The 19,729-nt window shown below is 42.2% G+C and overlaps 1 pseudogene; it reads left to right on the forward strand.

The window, feature by feature from the left end:
- The first annotated feature begins 12,312 nt into the window (after positions 1 to 12,312).
- On the forward strand, positions 12,313 to 14,133 carry LOC106803056 (cyclin-I pseudogene; annotated as a pseudogene).
- Positions 14,134 to 19,729: the final 5,596 nt, after the last annotated feature.

Consider the following 19,729-nt stretch of genomic DNA (forward strand, 5'->3'; position numbering starts at 1 on the left):
ATGACTGTCTGCTTTCCCAAGTCTTGGGCAGACCCCCTCGTGCATTTAGGTAAGAGCTTAGGGACCACAGACACTCAGAGCAGAAGCATCCCCTACAGGCCTGTTTTTCCAGAGGACCCACACCCAACAGCATCCCTGACAGGAATTCCACCAGCGTCTTCCACGTGCCCTCATGACAGGGACCTCCCAGCTTTCAGGGCTCAGGGAACTTAGTCTGTCACTTAACATTGAGTCAGAAAGCCAGCCACGGCCCCCTTTAGCCTCTCCAGAGTATCCACTGTCGTGTCAGGGCTTGGTGGCAGGAGGGGGTATTCCTGTAGCTTGTCGGGAGAGGGAGTGTGGACAGGGCCACACTGGGCTTATAAAGATGTGAGGACCCTGAAAGGAGGCAGGTGGGCCCCCAGAAGCAGCAATTCTGTGAATTTATCATGGAGAAATTACTTTCTCATTTGTGGTTCTGAGTCTCGGGAATGTCAGAGGCTTACAACCAGCCCAGACACAGCTTCCCCAGGAGCTGGGGCACCCAGAACCTTGGCCTATCCTCCTTGCTCTACATGTTAGAGGCCTCTGAAAAGCATAAGCAGGCATGCCCTGGGGGTCCCCTGCTGGGAGGATCTTTCCCCAGGGCCAAGAGATCCCTGATGCCAGCGGAGCAGGTCAGCATTGATAAAGGGCTAGGTATTCCTCCAACCCAAGGGGAGTGGTCTCAAGTTCCTCGAAACCTGGAAGGAAGCAGGAGGCACAGGAGTCTCATTCAGGAAGGTCAGGGCATCTGGCCACCTGGAGTCTTCCCTTCCCTCTCTGAGGCCGGAGGGTCTGAGAGGAGCTAATCTATCCGTGACCTCTTCAGGTTCACTGAGATTAGGGAGGGAGTCAGTCCTGCTACAGCAGGATGGGGTCCACTGTCTTACCAGAAAGATGTACAGCAATCTCCTTTCGGACCTTTTTACTTTCCTGGGATGGAAGAAGGAGAATGGTGGTGGGAGGAGACGGGTTCTACTTTGTGCAGATGGGGAAACTGAGACCTCAGTTCACAAGAAATCAGAGGAGGCTAGGACTCAGACCCACTTTCTGCTCACACCTCTCAGCTCCACACAGAGCTCCTTGCTCCAATGAGATGGCAGTTTGGGCCAGTGGTCTTGGGGGTGCCACCCCAACCTCCTTCCCCACGGCCCCACTACCCTGCACTGCTCTGGGGCTTCTCACTAGGACCCATGCTGGGGATGTTCCAGTTGAGGTGCCAAGCTGCCTCACCTCCCAGCTTGGGGTCCCTGCCACCTCTTCCTCCTCAGCCATCTCCTTCCCAGCAGGAATGGGGCTGGCTGCTTCCTCCCCTGGGGACCTCACCTCCCCCTCATCCTGAGACAAGATGTCAGTCTCCTCCTTGGGGGCAGCATCATTCAGTCTTCCCATTGCCTTGGGGAGTCATGGTCTGCAGGGAGGAACAAGAGGGCAGAATATAGGCAGAAAGGCCCTCAGAATGCCTCTCCTTCCCCCTCTTCTCCACACTTAGACTGTGTATACTTCTTTACTTTTCCAGGGATGTCCTTCCCTTCTCAGCTCCAGCTGTGGTACAGTTGCGAGTTTCCTGGATGGGGCTCTGCCACTATCCCTGGGACTCCATACCATGAGCTGAGGCATCCCTGGGTCTCATGGAGCTCTGACAGGAGACAGCCCCAGCCCTGGGCCCTTACAGGGGAGGCCTCACTTACCTCAGAGGCTTGCTTCTTCCCGCTCTTAACTCTGCGTCTCTACAGAGGAAAACAGGAGAGGTGACACATGGCTACAAGTGGGTTGGAGTCTTTCCGTGCCTGGCCCGTCCTCTCACTGTGCCTTCCAAGGGTGCCCAGGACAGCCCACCCCACTCCAGGGGAAGAGGGGACCCCAGCCCGTACCCACCTGAGTGGTCACAGGGTAGCACTTATCCATCAGCCCCCACACAGGCCTTAAGGTCTCTCCTATGGGCTGCATGACAAGGAGAGAGAGGAGGAGGGAGGGGAGGCTGAGGTGACATCTAAGGGCTCAGCTACGCACTAGCCCACCATCAATGCCTGCATCTGCAGACACGTAAAACTACCAGAGATTTAAGGAAAACTTCAAACAAACAGTAATTGATATCTTTAGAAAGATAAAACTTTGCAGTCATAAAATAAGAATAGGCTCTAACATAGAAATATTCAAACAACCACCACTAATTTCTGGAAAACAAAAATATGATATGATAATGGGAATGAAAAATCTCAGCAAAGTGTAGAAGATAAAAGTTGAAAAAAATATTTCCCTGAAAGAACAGAGAGAGATCAAGAGCCCCAGCAGCTAAATCACAGATCTTTCTGAAAGAGGGAACAGAGACTGGAGTGGCAGAGAGAGACACCAAATAAAAACATTGCTTTTTTATCAAGACAATTTCCCAAAGATGAGGGCAAATGAGTTTCCGGATGAGAAGGAATCACCAAGTGTCCAGGACAATGGATGAAGGAGACCCATCCCAGACTATGTCATAAATAATTTCAGAACACTGAGGACAAAGAACCTAAAAACTTCCAGAGATGCAAAGAAAAACATCTGTTTCAGGAATTCAACTTTCACCAGACTTTTCAACACCAACCTTCGAAGCCAGAAGACAATGAAGATCTTCAAAATCTGTGAGAAAATTATTTCTAGTCTAGAATTCTATACCTAGCCAAACTCTTAGTCGAGTATGAATTAAGACCTTTTCAGACAAGTAATATCTCAAGATTAGCCCTCAGGAAGCAACTGGAGGTTATGCTCTACCAAAATGAAAGAGCAACATGGGCTCCCACACATGAGAGAAGTGAAGTGGTCCCCAGAACAACGGTGAAGGGAGATCCCAGGACAGCTGAGCATCCCATCCAGATGGAAACAGGAGGTTGGAGGGCTCCATGAGCTATGTCTCCATGAAAACCATCATACTGATAAATCATCTAATCTTCTAAGTGTATGGCAAGGAGATTTATATTTTTGGCAGAGGGCTTGGATGAATTAATTATAGATATAGAGGAAACTAAAATTTAAACAAAGAGGCAAAACCAAAATTATACACAAAGAAGAGTAATCATCGTACACTACATGACTCAGCTAGGAATACTATTACATTGTTTTAAAATGTAAACCTTCAATATTGGTCTAATAAAAATTATAACATACACCTACAGTCATGCATCACTTAATGACGGGGATACCTTCTGAGAAATGCGTCGTTAAGCGATTTCGTTGTTGTGAGAATATCATAGAGTGTACTTACACAAACCTAGATGGTATAGCCTGCTACTCACCTAGGCTATATGGTATTATTCTTATGGGACCACCATTGTGTATGCAGTCGGTCATTGATTGAAATGTCATGATGTGACGCATGACTATATTAGAATGGCATAACAAAAAATAAGCAAGTGCTAGAGTGGATGTGGAACAATTGGAACCTCTCTTTCATTGCTGGTGGGAATGCAAAATGGGTACCAGCCACTTTGGAGAAGTTTGACAATTTTTTACAAAACTAAACATATGCTTACCACATGACCCAAAAATCCCACTGTTAGATATTTACCTAAGTGAAAGGAAAACCGATGTTCATACAAAACTTATACAGGAATATTTAGAGTGGTTTTATTTGTAATTGCTAAAAACTAGAAACAATCCAAATGTCTCAACTGGTGAATGGAAAAACTATTGTACATCCATACAATGGATAACTATGCAGCAATAAGAAGAAACAAATTACTGCTACACTCAACAACTGGATGGATCTCAGATGCATCGTGCTAAGTGAAAGAAATCAGACTCAAAAGTCTACATAGTGGATGTTTCCGTTTATATGACAATCCTGCAAAGGTAAAACTATAGGAACAGAAAACAGTTCACTGGATGCCAGGGGCTGTGAGTGTGGGAAGGGTTGACTACAGTGAATATGAGGAAATTTTTTGAAGTGATGGAACTGTTCTGTGTCTTGCTTGTGGTGGCGGTTACACAACTGTATACATTTCTCAAAACTCACTGTACTGTACACTGAAAAAGATGAATTTTACTCTATATAAATAATACTTTAATTTTAAAAAATGAATAAAAAGAGCCCACTGTGGGGGAGAGAGACTTAAAAGCTGAAATTATAAAAATCAGCAAAAAAGTAAAAATGATACTTAAAAAAGTTTAACAATTGAAGATGTCACTACTCAGATTTAAAAATTTACATGCCAAAAACTAGGATATAACTGTGCTGGAAGGCTGGAGAGAGGTGAAATATGTATTGGAGGTGGCCGTAAGTGTACAGTTGTTACAAGAGGTAAATCCTCATGTTCCATTGTGGGAATTCACTGGATAATGTTTAAATCTGAAAAATCAAGACAAAGCAGGATAGGCTTTCTATTTACAAACACAGAGGCAAAATCAAAGGCTACAGCTGGAAAGGTTGGAAGCTGGAAAGATTCCCCCATGGGTTGCAGGAATCATGGGTGAGGAGGGGTGGGGCAAAAGGCAGCTAGTTTTTTGTTTCAAGTCTTAAAACTTTGACTCATCAATTTATGTACATGCAGGGAAGAAGTCAAGATGGCGGCATAGGTGGACTCTGAACTCACTTCCTCCCATGGACACAACAGACCTACACTACTCTTGGAACAATTATCCCTGACAGAGAACCTAAAGCTGGGTAAGAGGAACCCCTGCAGCAAACGACAGTCCTGACTGAGGTTGAAGAGGCAGAACTTCTCTTCTGGAGAGAGAAAAATCCACCTTCACAAGCCGCTGCACATCATTGCCCCCCAGGAGCAATCCAAAGGTACGCACCCTTCCCTGGAAGAGTCAGGGACCTGATCCAGGGAGCGTTGCCACTATAAGCATTTTTTGGACAACTGAGACGAGTGTCATAATATCAGGCTTTGCCGGCTACTAACAACAATAGGGAATATCCCCAGAAAAGCTGGGACATAAGGAAATTAAAGCCGGCTCTTAAAGGGCCACATGCACAAATTCACCCATTTTGGAAAGCAACCTAAATTCACCAGAAAGAATGGTGCACAGTCCTTTTGTGAAAAGAGACGCACCTGATAGGCTCTGGGTGCATCTTGGTGAGAGGTGAGACCTCTTCAGGGACTGAGACATTGGTGGCAGCCATTGTTATGACCTGGTGCAGGTGTGCTGACAAAGATGCTGGCAGACGCCATTGGAGTTCTCCCACTGGCCTGGTAGCCCAGGGTCTGCTGAACTAGAGCTTGATTTTATCCAGCTCAGCCAAGGCAAGCAGCCCACCCTAGGGACTGGCCCCACCTAACAACAAGCCCTCAGGCAACTTGTGGGCCTGCACAGGCTAGGCGCCTGGATTTCTGTGGCCAGGTGAGTGGGCCCACCCCTGTGGGGCAGGGCGTGTGCGAGGAGCGGGTGGAGAGTGTGGGGCATTGGTGGAGTGCATGGTGCCCCTGCTGTGGGGCGACTGGGTCCACTCCATGGGGTTGGGGTGCTCGCACAGGGCAGGACTGTGTTTATGGAGTGTGTGGCCCTGGGGGTGGTGGGGCTTGTCAGCTGCAGAAGATTTGTGCTTCTCAAACAGCCACATAGGGGATTGGCCCCAACTTCCAAAACCTAAAACAATTGGCTGCTCCTGTGCCTGGGGCCAGCCCCACCTAGCTGCAATCCTCAGAGAGCTGACAAGATTCTTATAGGCCAGAGGTCTATAGCAATTGTAAGCCCCTGAGTCTAACAACCAGCCATGCTGGGGGCCCACTCACTTAACAGAAAAACTGCAACAGGAATGTGCTGTTACACCTTGCAGCCAACTATGCTGGGGCTCCCCAACACACAATAGAGACTGAAGGGTCCACAACAACCACACACAGTGGAGCATTACAACCAGCTGGCCGGGGGGACAGCTCAGCCTCCCTGGGCACCTACAGTAAGAGCAATCCTGCCACAACAGGAGGATACACATAGCCCACATGGGTGTCACTCCTGGAAAATTTGGAACTGGTGACGAGAGGGAAGCACACTATTGGGCCTCATAAGGCATCACTTACATAAGGTTACCTCTCCAAGATCAAGAGCCACTTCTGACCTACCTAATACATCGATATGAGCACAGAGAAAGAGGCAAAATGAGGCAGCAAAGGAATACGTTCCAAGTAAGGTAACAGAACAAAACCACAGAAAATGAACTAAATGAAACAGAGCAATATACCTGACAAAGAGTTCAAACAAAGAGTCATAAGGATGCTCACTGATCTTGGGAGAAGAATGGATGAACTCAGTGAGAACATCAACAAAGAAATGGAAGATATAAAAAAGAACCAATAGGAAATGAAGAACACAGTAGTGGAAATGAAAAATTCACTAGAGGTACTCAAAAGCAGGGTAGATAATACAGAAGAACAGATCAGCAAGCTGGATGAAAGGCTAGAGGAAATCACCCAAGCTGAACAGATAAAAGAAAAAGGAATTAAAAAGAGTGAGGACAGTCTAAGGGACCTCTAGGACAACATCAAGCACACTAACATCCATGTTATGGATGTCCCAGAAGGAGAAGAGCAAGACAAAGGGGCAGAGAATCTATTTGAAGAAATAATAGCTGAAAACTTTCCTAACCTAAGGAAAGAAACAGACATCCAGGTACAGGAAGCACAGAGAGCACCAAAAAATATAAACCCAAAGAGGCCCACACCAAGACATATCATAATTAAAATCTCCAGAATTAAAGATAAAGAGAGAATCCTAAGGGCCACAAGAGAAAGGCAACAAGTTACATATAAAGGAAACAGCACAAGGCTATCAACTGACTTCTCAGCAGAAACCTTACAAGCTAGAAGAGAGTGGTACGATATATTTAAAGTGCTATAAGGAAAAGACCTACAGCCAAGAATATTCTACCTGGCAAGGTTATCATTCAGAATGGAAGGAGAGATAAAGAGTTTCCCAGATGAGCAAAAACTAAAGGAGTTTATCAACAAGAAATCAGTCCTACAGGAAATGCTACAGGGACTTATTTAAGGGAGAAAGAGAAGACCACAAATAGGAAAAAATTATCTATTTCCATGATAAGAGGGTAACGGATACAAACGCACAAAAACGACGTTAGATATATCAAAAACATAAAATGTGGTAGGAAGGCAGTAAAAGAGCAGAGCTTTTAGAAAGAGGGCAAACTAAAGAGACCATCAACTTAATACAGATTGCTATATACATAGGTTATTAGATATGAACCTCATAGTAATCACAAACCAGAAACCTATAATAAATACATGAAAAACTATGAGAAAGGAATCCAAACATAATACTAAAGAAAGCCATCAAACCACAAAGGAAGACAGCAAGAGAAGAAGAAAGGAACAGAGAAGAACTACTAAAACACCCAGAAAAATAGTTGAAAAATGGCAATAAGTACATACTTATCAATAGTTACTTTAAATGTCAATGGACTGAACGCTCCAATCAAAATGCACAGAGTGGCTGATTGGATAAAAAAACAAGACCCATATGTATGCTGCATACAAGAGACACACGTCAGACTTACAGACACTCACAAACTGAAAGTGAAGGGATGGAAAAAGACACTCCATGCAAATGGCAATAAAGAGAAAGCTGAGGTAGCAATACTTGTATCAGACAAAATAGAGTTTAAAACAAAAACTGTAACAAGAGACAAAGAAGGGCACTACATAATGATCAAGTGAACAATCCAACAAGAGTATATGACACTTATAAATATCTATGCACCCAACATAGGAGCACCTGAACATGTAAAGCAATTATTAACAGACATAAAAGGAGAAATAGTAACACAATAATAGTAGGGGACTTTAATACTCCACTTACACCAATGGATAGATCATCCAAACAGAAGATCAATAAGGAAACATTGGCCTTAAATGACACCCGAGACTAGATGGATTTAGTAGATATATACAGAATATTCCATTCAAAGACCGAAGAATACACATTCTTTTCAAATGCATATGGAACATTCTCCAGGACTGATCATATATTAGGCCACAAAACAAGTCTCCATAAATTTAAGACGATTGAAATAATACCAAGCATCTTTTCTGACTACAACGGTATGAAACTAGAAATCAACTATAGGAAGAAAATCAGAAAAGCCACAACTATGTGGAGATTCAACAAAATGCTGCTGAACAACGATTGGGTCAACGAAGAAATCAAAAATTACCTGAAGACAAATGAAAATGAAAATATGACATGCCACAATTTATGAGATACAGCAAAAGCGGTTCTAAGAGGGAAGTGTATAGCAATACAGGCCTACCTCAACAAACAAGAAAAATCTCAAATAAACAATCTAACAGTGCACTGAAAGGAACTGAAAAAAGAAGAACAAACAAAGCCCCAAATCAGTATAAGGAGGGAAATAATAAAATTCAGAGCAGAAATAAGTGAACTAGAGACTAAAAAACAATAGAAAAAAATCAATGAAACCAAGAGCTGGTTCTTTGAAAAGATAAACAAATTGACAAACCTTTAGCTAGACTCACAAAGAAAAAAAGAGAGAAGGCTCAAATAAATGAAATCAGAAATGAAAGAGGAGAAATGACCATGGACACCTCAGAAATAGAAAAGATTATAAACGAATACCATGAAAAGCTATATGTCAACAAATTGGATAATCTAGAAGAAATGGATAAATTCTTAGAATCACACAACCGTCCAAAACAGAATCAAGAAGAAATAGAGAATTTGATTAGGCCAATCACCAGTAAGGAGATCGAAACAGAAATCAAAAACCTCCCAAAAAATAAAAGTCCAGGACCAGACGGCTTCCCTGGTGAATTCTACCAAACATTCACAGAAGACTTAATACCTATTCTTCTCAAACTCTTCCAAAAAATTGAAGAGGAGGGGAAGCTTCCTAACTCATTCTACAAAGCCAACATTACCCTGATACCAAAACCAGACAAGGGCAACACAAATAAAGAAAAATACAGGCCAATATCATTGATGAACATCAATACAAAAATCCTCAACAAAATACAAGCAAATCGAATACAACAATACATTAAAAAGATCATACATCATGATCAAGATTTATTCCAGGGATGCAGGAATAGTTCAACATCCGCAAATCAATAAACGTGATACATCACCTTAACAAAATGAGAATAAAAATCACATGATCATCTTAATAGATGCAGAGAAAGCATTTGACAAGATACAGAATCCATTTATGATTTAAAAAACTCTGAATAAAATAGGTATAGAAGGAAAGTACCTCAACATAATAAAGGCCATATATGACAAACCCACAGCTAATATCACTCTCAATGGTAAAAAACTGAAAGCTATCCCTCTAAGAACAAAAGCCAGACAAGGATGCCCACTTTCATCACTCCTATTTAACATAGTATTGGAAGTCCTAGCCAGAGCAATCAGGCAAGAAAAAGAAATAAAAGGGATCCAGATTGGAAAGGAAGAAGTGAAACTGTCACTATTTGCAGATGACATGATTTCATATATAGAAAACTCTACTAATCCACCAAAAAACGTTGAGAAATAATAAATGAATATGGCAAAGTTGCAGGATACAAAATCAATATACGAAAATCAGTTGTGTTTCTATACACTAACAATGAAGTAGCAGAAAGAGAAATTAAGAACACAATCCCATTTACAATTGCAACAAAAAGAATAAAATACCTAGGAATAAACTTAACCAAAGAGGTGAAAGATCTGTACACTGAAAACTATAAAACGTTGTTGAAAGAAATTGAAGAAGACACAAAGAAATGGAAAGATATTTTGTGCTCTTGGATTGGAAGAATTAACATAGTTAAAATGTCCATACTTCCTAAAGCAATCTATAGATTCAATGAAATCCCTACCAAAGTTCCAACAACATTTTTCACATAAATAGAAAAAAGAATGCTGAAATTTATATGGAACAACAAAAGACCCTGAATAGCCAAAGGAATCCTGAGAAAAAAGATCAAAGCTGGAGGTATCACACTTCCCTTTCCCTTCCCTGGCAAGGGAAACAGTAGAAAAAATAAACAAATGGAACTACATCAAACTAACAATCTTCTGCACAGCAAAGGAAACCATCAACAAAACGAAAAGACAACCTAACAACTGGGAGAAGATATTTGCAAACCATGTATCTGATAAGGGGCCCAAAACATATAAGGAACTCATACATCTGAACAACAAAAAAACTAACAACCCAATTAAAAAATGGGCAAAAGACCTGAACAGACCTTTCTCCAGAGAAGATATACAGATGGCCAATAGGCACATGAAAAGATGTTCCACTTCACTATTTATTAGGGAAATGCAAATCAAAACTACAGTGAGATATCACCTCACTCCCGTCAGAATGGCTATAATTAACAGGACAGGAAACAACTGTTGGAGAGGATGTGGAGAGAAGGGAACACTCATACACTGCTGGTGGGAGTGCAAACTTGTGCAGCCACTATGGAAAACAGTATGGAGATTCCTTGAAAAATTAAGAATAGAACTACCATATGATCCAGCTGTTCCACCGCTGGCTGTTTATCCAAAGAACATGAAAACACACATGTGTAAAGATATATGCACCCCTATGTTTACTGCAGCATTATTCACAATAGCCAAGACTTGGAAACAACCTAAGTGCCCATCAAGGGACGAATGGATAAAGAAGATGTGGTATATATACACAATGTAATACTACACAGCCATAAGAAATGATGAAATCCAGCCATTTGTGACAACATGGATGGACATTGAGGGTGTTATGCTTAGCGAAATAAGTCAGATACAATATGAACTCACTCATAAGGAGAAGATAAAAACAACACAAAATAAACACATAGAGACAGAGATTGGATTGGTGGTTACCAGAGGGGAAGGGGGGAGGGAGGAGGGTGAAAGAGATGATTAGGCTCATGTGTGTGGTGATGGATTGTAATTAGTCTTTGGGTGGTGAACGTGATGTAATCTATGCAGAAATAGAAGTATAATGATGTATACCTGAAATTTATATAATGTTATAAAACAATGTTACCACAATAAAATAAATAAATGTTTAAAAGAACAGAAGTAATCAAAGGCTGATTATAATAACGTATTGTTATCCCCACTTTTCTGAAGCATGTGCCTATTAGCAGAAACATGAACTGTTTCTAATAAATGCTCAATAAATATTTGTTCAATGAATGGAAAAAAATTATGTACATGCATATCTTTGACAACAGTATAACTTTTCAAAATGGAAATTTAACTAGTTAATATAAAAAAGAAAAGGAAGCAAAGTGGGACTCAGTGATCTTCAAGGCACCTGCCAACACAGGCCGTCTTAGTGGCTCCCCAGCCTCCGAATACTCACTCCCACAGGTGCAGCCCACACTTCTCAGTGTTGCTGGGTCACAGATAACCTTGTCCCCATAGGAGTCTCCTCTTCCCAATAGCACTGGATGGAGAGTAGGAGGCCTCCAGAGACGAGGTATATTGTTGTGTCCTGTCACTTTGGGAAGCCTGGGTCTAGTCACTGTCCCTCTGGGAGCCTGTTTCCTCATTTAAAAAATGGGAGCTGCTGGTTGCCATGAGGTTTAAATGACATAACAGATGGGCAGCATCTAATACAGCACATGGCCCTCAGTTGGCAACCAGTGGGCATCCATTCTGTTCTCATGACCAAGGGCTGGGAGTAGGGGCTTCTGCCGTAGGTTCTCGCACCTGAGACATCAAAGAGGGTATGCAACACCAGGCAGGTGTCCTGTTCATCACCACCCCATTCATAGAGGAGTGTAGAACTACATTCCAGGGCTACTCACATGCATTAGGGATCATCTGTTCCTTTAGGTGTAGTCTAGGCCACTGCCATGCTGCTCTGAGGTGACCACATAGTCAGCCCATGAGGGGTGGTCCTCTGTTTTGACACTTTGCCAGAAATACAAATTTCCCAGATTCCTCAGGGAATTTCCTCAGAACCCTCACATTCATAGACACACACACACAAACACACACACACAGACACACACACACACAGTTGTTTGACCATCTGAGATCAAGGAGCATGACCCCTATTCAGGCTACAGTGAGACTGTCCCAGCCTCTAGGGCCTGACAAAGGTCCCTACCTGTGATGATTCCCCAGCAATCTCGTCGTCGGGGCTGTTTTTCCCCACAGACCCGTGAAAATAGTAGTATACCACTCCTGCAGGAAGGTGAAGAAAGACTTGTTAAACCATTGAAAAGAGGGATGTAATTATTTTTAAATACCAATATTTATAATATTCCAGAAATCATATACTTTTAAACTATTTAAACTTGTGGTGAAAGATGTTAGGTATTAACTTGAAATGTGTGAGGGGACATTTTTCATGCCATTGCAGTGTCAACTAGACCTCAGTTACTTTTCAGTTTGCCCAAACTGAGCCCGTCTCAACATTTGTCAGTCCTTACCAAGCAACTACTTCACTGGATGGCCTGCAACCAACTTCTGCAATTCAAAGTATCCATGCTTGCTCTGGCCATGGTTAGTTTGGAAATGGAGAAACTCATTCCTGATTGGCTTCCTCTTACAATTGAACTGCTTCAGAAAGCACAGATGGATAGCTCCCAGTTGATCCACTGTCGGGAGCTTGTGGCACATCACCTTTCTACTCTACAGTCTTCCCTGCCTCTAAATTCCGTTTATGTCTACCAGCCCCTCAAGCACACCCTGGTGACCTGTGACAAAGGAGTGTTCAGATTACATCCCTCCTCTGTCCCAGGCCCAGATTTCTCCAAGGACAACAGCAAACCAGAAGTGCCAGTCAGAGGTACAGCAGCCTTCTGCCATCATCTCCCAGCGGCCAGTGGGTGCAAGCATACCTCTGCTAAACGCAAAGTAGAGGAAATGGAAGTGGATGACTTCTACGATGGAATCAAACGGCTCTATAACGAAGATAATGCTTCTGAAAATGTGGGTCCTGTGTGTGGCACTGATTTATCAAGGCAAGAGGGACATGCTTCCCCTTGTCCACCTTTGCAGCCTGTTTCTGTCATGTAGCTTCAGGTGTTGAACTTCAAGTGCAAATTAAGGTCGACTATAGGAATGGGAACGTGGAAAACTAGGAGAGGCTATATAAATGTGTATACCTTTTCAGGCTGATTTGAAGTGAGCCATAAAAACAAAAAAAAACCCGTTTCCTTGTGTGGCTAATTATAATTCAGCATTATTTAAGCACTTAAAGACCAAAAAAAGTGTGAAATTCAAAAGATCCCCAATTTTTTTTTGACATACTTTCTTTGTAGTGTTGGTCAGTTCCACTTTTTTCTCTGCTAAAATGTAGATTGCCCCCGTGTCAAAAATTCACATTTGATATTTTTAAAAGTTTCAAAGTTCATAGCTAGCAAACCCTGTCCCCAACGTCCTGATTTAACTTGCCTCTTGCTTTTGCTTGCTTCTTCATTGAATACTTAATGAATTTTATGCATGTTGATCTATAGCCTGATTTCCACTGATTAGGAAACCCTCAAAATTATTTTTTAGCAATTTAGTGAACAGATTATTTCATTGTGACAGCCATGTTTAATCTATAATTCAAATCCTAATTAATCTGAAAACGGTACTTGAAAATTGCCCCATATGAATCAGAGGTATTAATAGAAAAAGGACTCACATTACCACGTTGATTGTTGTGTTAGTCTCATTTCAAGTTCTAGAGTTTGGAAACAAAATTGTTTTCATTTTTGTTTATCTTAAAGTGAAGCTTAAAAGTGGCATGTAATTAGGACACTGACAGATTTGTTGAAAGCATCTTTGACAGTTGTATAAAAGAATTTGTGATAAAGTTAATATATCCAAGTGCTCACCAAAGAAACATGTAACGACTAAAATTACATTTTTTTTTTTGTAACTGATCAGTTTTCACTCATATATAATCAGTAGGAGAGACTGTGTAGATGTTGGAGCAGCTCTATGATTGGCGTCTGTAACATGTAATTGAATTCAGTACCCTAGTTTTATGTTAAGCTATTAGGATTTTCTCGGTAAAAGTTATTCCCCCTGCCTCCCAGCCTACCTGTATTTCTCTTAACGACTTCTGGATCCTGAGCTCCCTGTGCAGTTTGAAGAAGGTATTGCAGGTCAGAACCATGTACTGATGATAAAAGCCTCTGGTAGCAATAAAAGTTGTCCTTAAAAAAAAAAAAATGTGTGAGGGGATATATTGTTTTTCCAAATGTATGCAAGCAAATATTTGAAGATCACTGCTGTAGGATGTTATTATGTTGTGTGGGTTTTTTAGTTTATTTGCGGGGGGGGCTGGCGGGAGGAAGTATGGGGTTTAGAGTTAGACATGGGTTCAAATCCCAGGTTCACTATGAAGGTGCAGAGGGAAGAAAGGGAGAAAGAAGGCCAGCTTTGGCTCCGAGCAGAGTAGAGCTCCTGGCGAGCCAGGTACCTGGCAACCTCAGGAGGGGGTCTCTGAGAGCCCTGGTGGCACCTGGAGACTGAGGTAGCTCTGAGGGGAGAACCAGTTTCATCCCCAACTCACCCCAGCACTGAGGCCCTTACCTATAAGAAGGAAGATCTGTGCTACATACAGGGTCCTGTAGAGCCTGGAAGGAAAGCAGAGCTGAGTAGGAGGCTGGGGTCTCCCGTGCCCTCACCAGTGGTCCTGGCTTTCCTCCCCAATCTGAGCCCCAGGACCTACTCCACCAGGGCGTGTCCAATCAACACTTCTGGATGAATCAATCCATCAGCTGTAACAGGGCTCAGCCTGGGCTCTCTGATGACTGGCTGCCATGACTCTGTGTGTCAGCCTACTTCAAAAGTCAAACTTGGTGCCTGGAGCACACAAGGACCCCCTGATCCCCTCCTGTCTCCTATCCTCCTTTACTTGTTTACATGGGTCCTTCTTAGTTGCTCATTCAGCACCGGATTAACTCTTCTCCCAGCAGCCCTCCAAAGCCCTCTCTACTCTGGACTGACAGATGCCACAACCAGATTAGAAATAATATCCCATGACTGAACCTCCTCTTCTGGGACCCCCTCCCTTGGCACAAGCAGAGCGTCTTGGCACTACCAGGATGGTGGCTACCTGCCTACACACACACACAGGCATGTCTCCCCTGCAAGGACCAGGCCCTCCATCCTGACCCTGAGACCCTGGGACACTGTAACAATCAGGGACAGGGGAATAGAAAACCCTATTTTCCCTGCCTCTTGGGCCCAAGTAGGGGTCCCCCTTTCTGATTGTTCCAGGCATGGTAACAGGGCCCAACCACACTTTGCCTCTCTCTCTGGCAGCATAGACCAAACACCATTTTCAGTCCAAGAAGAGAAGATGGGCCACAGTCAGTGCATCACACAGGCCCAGGAACCCAATGTTCCTCTACACCATGGCTTGGAGGGATCCCAATAGGCCAGAGGCAGTTGGGGGAATGGCAAGGACCTCACCGGCAGGGCTCAGCCAGGGGTTGGCCTGCTGGAGGTCAGACTCAGGATGGAGTGGGCTAGAACTAGGAGCTTGGAAAACGCTCAGGAATTTCTCCCAAGACCTCTGCCCCAAACAAAAGATGGTTTCAGTACCCTTAGAGCTAGAGAGGTAGATTCCAGGGAATCAGGATGGGAAAAGAGGGTTGGGATAGGATTAAGGAAAAAGATATAGCTCTATTGAACATTTGGTGTAAAATGTCCCCAGGTGTAGGTGGCTAACTACAATAGTAAATAATCAGGATTAAAAACTGCTAACATTTTAAAGTATTTTCTGTGTTATGCAGCATTTTTGGAATAATTTTGGGAGTATTGGGGGAGATTCCCTATCCTCCTCAAAATAACCTCTGTGTCTGGAATCCCCCCATCAGTGTCAGAATTCCATACAAACTGACACCGTTGTTAAGTCAAGGTCTCCAATGTGAGCTGGGCCCTCAGTGTGGCCCACCAAGCCTCCATTTCCCAAGTCATCTTCCCATCCTCCACAGGGACTATTTCAGAATCTCTCTTTAAACCTCCAACCCCATCTCTGCCTTCCTCAATTTCGGCAAAGAACACAGGCACCATCAGAGGGGAGTTCCCTTGACTTTCTGCCACCAAACCAATCCATTTTCTGCTTTCACATTTCCTCTTCAGGGAGGAGGCTGTCCTCCCCGCTCTGAGGCTAGCCCCACTCCTGCACTCCATTCCATCTGGTCTTCTCACAACCTGGGTGTTTGAGGGGCCCCTCTCCCACTTGTGTATTCAGCCTTTCCTTCTCTTCTCAGTCCTTCATATCAGCATTTAAACACATTTCTTGTCTCTTCCATTAAAAAAAAAAAATTCTCCCTTGAACCCAAATCCCTTCTCCAGCTACTGTCTTAATTGTCCCTTACCCTAGACAAGTCTCCTTGAAGGAGCTGTCTACATGGATGTTTTCACTCCTCTCCACCTCTCCCTCACTCCACAACCCCTTCAATCTGTCTCTGTCCCTCTCAACCTCTGAAACCTCTCTCACCAAGGTCACCCATATGCTCCTAGGTCATCAAATCCATCTAGTGAGTCCTTTTCAGGCCTCGGCTCACTTCACCTCTCTGAGGAACACTACATCATCTCCCTTCTGAATCACCTCATCTGGTAACACTGCCAGCAATGTATTCAACAGTAAGCTTTGTTAGCCTTTTATTACTTGGTATGAGTGATGTTATTAGGTTTCTTCTGAGATGAGGTCTAGTTGCGGAAAGGAGAGAAAATGAGTTCTGAGAGAGAGGAGAAGAGGGGAGAAGGGGATGCCAAGTAGGAAAGGATACAGAAAAGGTAGGCTAGGAGTCATAAACACAATTTTCACCTGCTTGGGGGTGGTTTACTGAGGGCAGCCTTTCGAGCTTGCTTAGCAAATATGCCAACCTTGATGACGTTAATGATTTGTAGAATATCCTTTGACCATATCAGTGTCAAGGCAGCCTGCTCACCTCCCCTCAGGCTCCAGGACCAAGCCTAAGAAGGGCACTGGAGCCCAGCTGAGTCTGGTAGTCCAGTTCACAGCCCCTCCCTTTCACATGGAGAGTGGTGTCTATGTGTCACGTCATGTCTTAGGGGGCTTTATGACAGGACAACCTCTCAAACCTTCACCAGAGCAATTTCTCACTTGCCTCAGGGTGGGTTTAAATCCCCACCAGTCAGAGGCAGCACGTCTGTAGGTATCTCTTCAGTTCCATTCAATGCCATCAACAATGTCGGAGCACCTATAATGTGCCAAACTCTATGCAAGGTCCTGTAGGGACACAAAAACACAAAGGTGTAAGATTCAGTCTTGTCACATAACACAATAATCACATTTTCTGAATTCAAAAGAAGAACACAGCCTGACAACTTCTAAGTGTCATCCATTCATCCATTCATTCAACCAGTGTCTGCTGAGCTTCCATTTGGGGCCAGGAACAATGCCGAGGGGACCGAAAGCTAAACAGGACACAGAGCCTGCCCTTGAGAAGCTTGAAGACAACAAATAGACATCTTTTGACTCAAAATAATAATTTCTACCATCCTCAAATTACTATAAATATAACTAAATAATAATTACAAAACTATGGATGGCTAAAACTGAGGAATGCCTTAGTTTCACAAACACACGAAACATTTACCAAGACAGACCTTATTATAGCCATAAAACAAGCCTGAATAATTTTTAAAGAGTCAAGTCAGTTCACGTGTGTTCCTTAACTACAATTGAATTAAATTAGATGTCAGTAACAGAAAGATCCCTGGAAAATACCCAAATATTTGGAAAGTAAACAAAACACCTTTAAATAACATATGGGTGAAACAAAAAATCAAAAGGAAAGTTAGAAACTATTTTGAACTGAATAAAAATGAGAAAAATATCAAAATTTTTGGGATGCAGCTAAAGCAGTACCAAGAGGGAAATTCATAGTACTAAAATACCTATATTAGAAAATAAGAAATGTCTCAAATCAATGACCTCAGTTTATACCTTAAGAAACTAGAAATGCAAAAACAAATGAACCCAAAGCAAGAACAAGAAAGAAAATAAAAAAGATCAGAGTAGAAATAAGTGAAACAGAAAACAGAAAAGCAATACAAAAAACCAATAAAACTAAAAGCTGGCTTTGTGAGATCAATAAAATGTATAATCCTCTAGACAGAAAAGATCAGGAAAAAAAGAAATAAGACATAAATGATCAATATCAAGAATAATAAAGGCAACAATTCATACAGTTTCTACAGACACTCAAATGATAATAAGGAAATATTATGAACAATGCTATGCCATAATGTTGTCAAACTTATGCCAGTAAGTTTGACAACACAGATGAAATCGAAAAAATCTTTATTTTTTTTTTTTAAAGATTTTATTTATTTATTTTTCCCCCAAAGCCCCAGTACATAGTTGTCTGTCATAGCTGCACATCCTTCTAGTTGCTGTATGTGGGACGCGGCCTCAGCATGGCTGGAGGAGTGGTGCCTCGGTGCGCACCCGGGATCCGAACCCGGGCCGCCGGCAGTGGAGCGGACGCACTTAACCGCCAAGCCACGGGGCCGGCCCGAAAAAATCTTTAAAGGACACAAAATACCAAAGCTCATTCAAGAAGAAATATATAACCCAAATAACGCTATATCTATTAAAAACATGGAATTTATTTGCCTTTCTACAAAGAAAACTTCAGGCCCATATGGCTTCGCTAGTGAATTATACCAAACTTTTAAGGAAGAAATAATATAAATTCTACACAAACTCTTCCAGAAAAAGAGAAGGGAATATTTCCTAATTCATTCTATGAGGGCAACATTATCTGATACCAAAACCAGACAAAGATGACACAAGAAAACTACAGATAAACATCCTTCATAAACATAGTGCAAATATTATTAATGAAATCTCATCAAAGTGAAACCAACAACATATAAAAAGGATAATACACATAGATACAGAGACTAGACTGGTAGTTACCAGAGGGAAAGGGGGAAGGGAGGAGGGTGAAAGGGGGTATCAGGGCACATGTTTATGGTGATGGATGGTGATTAGGCTTTGGGTGGTGAACATGATGTAGTGTACACAGAAATAGAAATATAGTGATGTACACCTGAAACTTATATAATGTTATAAACCAATGTTACCTCATTAAAAAAATGGGTTGGGGGGGAAAGAAGGCATAACTAACGAAATTCAGGAATTAAAAAGTGGGGGATAATTACTTTATATCCTAATTCACCATTTGGCAACCTATAGTAATATTAACAGTGTTGTGTATTGTGGCTTAACTTTTTATTGTCTAAATAATATATGATGCTCATGTATATAACTTAGAAAAACAGATACCAAAATAAAGTATAGTTCCACCATTCAAAAAAAAAAAAAAGCATAATACATCATTACCAGAGGAGTTATCCTCAGGAATGCAAGGTTGGTTCAACCTTCAAAAACCAAACAATATAATTTCACCTTATTTACAGAGTAAAAAAGAAAAACTATACACTTATCTCAATAAATGCATAAAAAACACTAGACAAAACCCACACACGTTTCTGAAAAAAACTCTAAGCAAACTAGGTCTAGCTGGGAACATCCTCAACCTAATGAAGGGCATCTATGAAAACCTAGAGCTAACAATATACTCAATGGTAAAATACTGAATGCTTTCCCCCTAAGTTGAGGAATAAGGCAAAGATGTTTGCCCTCATCACTTCTACACAACATTGCACTCCAAGTTTTAGACAGTGAAAGAGAAGTAAAGAGACAAGAAAGAGAAGTAAAAGAAAACCAATTGAAAAGGGAGAAGTAAAATTGTCTTTATTTGCAGACAACATGATT

Source organism: Ceratotherium simum, chromosome 25 (assembly GCF_057802395.1).
Source record: "Ceratotherium simum simum isolate JZ-2026a chromosome 25, ASM5780239v1, whole genome shotgun sequence".
In the NCBI taxonomy this organism is placed as follows: Eukaryota; Metazoa; Chordata; class Mammalia; order Perissodactyla; family Rhinocerotidae; genus Ceratotherium; species Ceratotherium simum.